The following is a 5566-nucleotide window of genomic DNA, read 5'->3' as shown; positions in this document are numbered from 1 at the left end:
ACTTTCGCCAGTGGCAAACGGTGAAACTGTGCGCCGTTCTGCTGTATCTGTATCTGTATCTGTATCTGTATCTGAAGCTAATTGCTGGCAACTATGGGTATTGTCTGGCGTTTCCTCTCTCGATGGGCAACTACTGTTCTGCTGGTACACACACACACACACACGCATGCAAAAGAAGGCGAAAAATGCATATGAAACAATGAAGCGAATTTTGTATGTGTCGTGTGTGTGTGTGTGTGTGTGTGGCCTTTTCCCCTGGCTTTTGTGGGGCCTGAAAATGCGCTCAGCTTTTCACCAAACTGGGCGCCATTGTGCGCGTTTGGCCAGAGCCAAGTTTGGATACGGCTACGGTTCCCTGGCTGCCATCCATGGGCCATTGTCACTCTTTGGTGCGTTTCATGCAGCCAACCATGCGACGAGCCCAGCAACAATACAATGAAATCAAGTCAAGTCTCGTCGAAAATGTTAATATGCCCGCTTTGCTGCCTCGACTGAATCTGGGATTGGGATTGCAACTAGAACGGGAACAGGAACGGGCAGGGAAACGGGAAGGGGAACGAGAATGGGAACGGGAATGAGAGCTGGGGCCGGCACTTTGCATATTACAAAGATACAAATGACATTTTTGGCATCGCCGTTGTCGCTTTTCCTGGCACAATTCGCAAATCATCTCGCGAAAAATAAAGCAAAGACAAAATTAAGTTAAGACTTCAACCAAGATAAGCCGAGACAAAGACAAACGGTGTTAAGTGTACAACAAAGTGACAAAGGCGGACGCATAAAAGATCGTACAAAAATAAATGCACTCGAGTTAGCCAGGTGAACATGAGCCTAAGTAATCGAAGACAATTGCATTTGCAGCAGATTAAAACGGGAGCACAGTTCGAAGTTATTTATCAGGATACTAAAATATAGTCACAAAATGTTTAAAGCTTTTTTATTTATCGAGGCTGCAAAGAGGTTTGAAATCGGATTTTCAATTTTTATTAATTTTACTTTATTTAGCTTGAAACGAAACTTAAGAGGGATGACGACAAGTCAAACCAAATTTTATTTAAGATATATAAAACAAATGTTTAATTTACGAATTTCAGCAAATAAATATATGTATATTAAATTGACGATAAATTAAAAAATATAAATCAAATAGAAATTAAACACAAAACTTGGGCTTACAGATGTGCAAAATCAGGTTCATGAACCACGCGCTGAAACGTGAATCGAAAACGTTTGTATTCTTAATATTGAAAATATATCAACTTAAACTTGAATCGTTTAAAAAGTATTTTAATAAAAGCTCTCGCAAAGTTGAGTTCTTTTCCTGCATTCTATGTACAGTCACGGACAAAAGTATTGGCAACTGTAGGGTTGTCAACTAAAAAGTCAAAGTTTGAGAATAACGAGCTTATTATTTTATTAAAGTATATTTGTTATATGTTCTTTTATATATCTGACTTACTTAAACGTATTAAAAAATTAACATTTTTGCTTCAAGCCTTACAATAAAAAAAAAACAAAATATTTGCTAATTTTCATGGGGACAAAAGTATTGGCAAAACTTAAATAATTGTGTAAAAATTTAAAAAAATTAAACATGAGATTAAAATTAATACTTAGTCGGCAGCCTTTTTGTTTTATAACGCTTTCTAGGCGATTTGGCATTGAATGCACCAATTTTCGGGCAACATTTGGGTCTTCTTCTTTAAGCTCAGTCTTCGTTGAAAATGTATGCTTTCCAAGCCCTTTTTTCCAGTTCCTCCCATAGGTGCTCGAGTGAATTGAGGTCTGGTGATTCAGGAGGATGTGGAAGAACGTGACCCTATTAAAACTTATATTAAAATATCAACCGCATATTGAAAATTGTCAATACTTTTGTCCCTATAAAATTACGAGTTCTTGTAATAAGATAATTATTGAAAATTAACCAAACGTTTAAAAAAATAATTGGATTGCTTGCACAAATAGATAATAATTGTATAAAAAATATAAAATGATGTAAGTATTTGACGGTATATTGGACAACACCGACAGTAAAATTATATATTAAATTGCCAATACTTTCGTCCGTGACTGTAGGTCGGCGTCGGGCGAGTCGGAACGATTCACCAATCCGGAAAATCTCACTAACACATCACAAAGTTTTCTTAAAAAAAGTTGTTCCGTTTTATAAAAAACACCTTCGAGAATAAATATTTTGATTTAATCTAAAACTGACTTTAGAAAACAAACAGATTAGTCTATGTTATTCTATTCTATTCTACACTAGATTATCTCATACAATTTTGAACCCGATCGAATAATGGAAACCCTATTGGGAAATTATAGGGTTGTCAATGTGTCTTCTATTCTTAGGCATCTCAAAGCCGCCTATAATATGATATGTGGCAATAAGCTTCACCGAAGCTCATTTTTGATAACTTTGTTCCACTTGGGAAGCGAGCCAGCGTCCAGCGAGAAGGCAGTGCTACTTTGGGGCTTTACGACTGTCATAACGACCATAACCTGGGCTGCAGCTCCATGAAATACACACACACACACACTCACACACACACATGTATATTTTGTGGCGGAGGTTTATCATCTATCAGCGTCACTCGCGCCTCAACTAGTCATAAATTTAAACGCCAGACGCGGGCGCTTTTTACGAGTCCAAGCTGTGCCTCGACTCGACTCGACTCGCCTCGCCTCGGCTGGCCTGGCTCCGCATCTATAGCTGCGGCTGCAAGTATCTGTATCTGTATCTGTAGCTGTGCAAGTTGCTGGCGCACCCGTTTGTAGTGCGTACTCTGGGCTTTAGTTTTATTTTGTTTTTATTTTTAGTTTTTTATTTGTTTGTTTGTTTGTTTTTTGTTTTTTTTTTGGGTCTTCAGCTACACCACCCAGCGGCTGGGCGTGCCCTGGTCTGGCCGCCTTGATGATCATAATTTCCAATTTTATGGCACTGAACAACTATCTACCATCGCCTATCAGCTCGCGTGTGTGTGTATGTGCGTGTGTGTGTGCACATGGGCGAAAGTTTTAGCTGTAGAGTCAAGCGTTTTTATGGTGGCAATTTTGTGCGCTTTACACTTGATGCATCTGCGCTGCGCTGTTAACCGGGCCATTGCCATCAGCAATGCTGCTTAAGTATTTAGTTTATGGATCACAGAAATTACTTAAAGAGCCACTTACGTCATGTTAAAACCAGGCGACAACATTTAAATCAAAAGTTAAAAAGGCTACTTAAATCTATATCAGGATCTATATCAGGATTTAGGAGCCCAGCCGATGGGTCGCAGTGCTTCGGGAACCGTGCTTCAGATTGAACCTTGGTTCATCAAAGATCAGTTTACAATAAATATATAAATCTATATTAAATTGGGACTACTTTGACTGCATCCACTTGGCTATTGATACGGCTCAAGAATCTAGACTCTTGGGCATAAGATCACACTCAAGAGTCCAACAAAATGTATATAGCCAAGTGATATGATGATTCGATGCGGTTGGCTACATAGCTCTAGATTAGCCAGACAGTCAGATTGTCATTTGGTTAGAGTACATGTTTGATTTGATTATTAAAATAGAATTTTATTATATTTGCGCCTGTCATGAATATGCAAATTGCTGATGAAATTAAATGTGTTGAATGTGTAAGCATATTCCCAATTAAATGGTTATTAAATATGTATTTTCAAATTTGCAACTTTGCCTGCGACACGTAGCTGCAGTCACGTACCCAAAGCGATCCGCGTCGGGAACAGGCCTTGTGGCACCCCCGCCCCCCACACCCCCGTTGAAACGCAAATATGACGACAGACACGTTGACCAAATGACACGGACACGGACACGCACACGAGGCGAGACGGTGTCAGGGTCCCAGGTAGGGGTCGAAGCATCGCAGTTCTTGTCGTACCCGCATGTCGTCAGCCGGATAAGCTGTGACGTAACGAACCGGGAAGACGGCCACGAGCTCACGTGCGGCATTCATAAAGCAATCAAAGCCGGTCACCAGCACCCTCAAACGTGATCCAAAATCACGTGTGGCTAGGTTGTTGCTGACGCCGGCACTAATTGTCTTTGGGTGGCTTGGAGAAACGTGTAGCTGAATGCTTTTCGAGTAAACAAGTCGATCATAGGCCACGTATTCTTATCATTACCTTCTCAGCATCTGTTTGGTGTATTCATTTCATTTAAAATGAAACTCTTAGAAAAATAGAATATTTGTATGCATAATATGATTTCATGAAAATCGCATAGAGAGGCATTTAATTTGGGGAAAGGTGCCCTGCTTTGAATTAACAAATGTTTGTGTAATGAATATGTAAATATGTACTTACCCAAAAGTTCAGACTATTTTTATTATTTGCCATCTATTAGTAGAAAGAGAGAGACTTTAATTTTTCGACATTACTGAAAGAAACAAATTGGCAGAGAATAAGTTAACTAGGCAGGAAAGAAGAAAAAGGAATAAAGTATGAGAGAGCAAGAGACAAAGAGGGAGAGAAAGAGGAAGAGTATCATTGTCTGCAGGCCTGCAGGCTTACTTGAATTCATGAGAATCGCATAGCAGGGCAGCGGGCGGAGTTATCAAAAGAGTCAAAGCTAATTTTGTTTGCGTTTAGTACAAGAGAACATACATGCATGAATACATATGTATGTACATACATCAGTCAAAACAAATAAGTATGAATAAAAGAAGCGAATTGTTTGTTATTATCACTAGTCCGGCAATTAATTCCGGTTTAAACAGATCACCAGATGATAATCATCTTTGATTCGTTATCGTTCTGACGTTTTGTTATTTATTCGACGATTACAATTCGATTTAAAATTATTTTTTACACTTTTTTTGCTATTAACTATAAAAACAACTAATTATCAAATAATTAATGCAATTAGCTTAGATAACAGTTCAAGACTCAGGGGAGGACCAGCTGTGATCAATATGATTTATATATGGTATATTCAATTATCATGACACGGCCACTGACGCGCATCGTAAATCGTGCGAAAATCGGAAATGTATATATTATATATACATATATACACATACATATATTTTGTTTTCTTGTTTTTCGATTCTTTCGTAGCGCATCGAAATCCTCGAAGCGTCGCGTCGCAACGCGTCGTCTTTTGCGTCAGCATTTTGGCTGCTTACAAGTAAACAAATTAAAATATCAATTCTTGTGTATAAGTATAGTATACCTAACTAATTTGTGTATTTACTTCAACTACGTATGCTAATATCGTTAAGTTTGTCTGATTTCACGATTTTATTGTGTTTGCACACAGCTGCCGCAGAAATATGTTGGAAAGGTCTGGGAATGGAGTTACGTTAAGTTGCGGAAATGTTATGCAAAGGGTGTCAGATTGGTATACCCTGTATTTAATTCAAATTTTAGACATAAAATAACATCGATAAGTGAGCATGCTTTAAATTTAGCACACAAAAGTACAAGAGATGCAGCAGGGTTCGATAAAATTGCAAACTCATTTTAAAATGAGAAAGTAAGATTATTTTCGGCACGTCGAAGATTTAATACTCTTGTAGACATTTGTTTTACTGTTTTGCAGATATAAGAGA

Source organism: Drosophila montana, unplaced genomic scaffold (genome assembly GCF_035044405.1).
Source record: "Drosophila montana isolate Dmon_TW-CO22-7 unplaced genomic scaffold, ASM3504440v1 contig_3217_1, whole genome shotgun sequence".
NCBI lineage: Eukaryota > Metazoa > Arthropoda > Insecta > Diptera > Drosophilidae > Drosophila > Drosophila montana.
The sequence above is the reverse complement of the archived record's forward strand: the minus strand, read 5'-3'. Positions refer to the sequence as shown.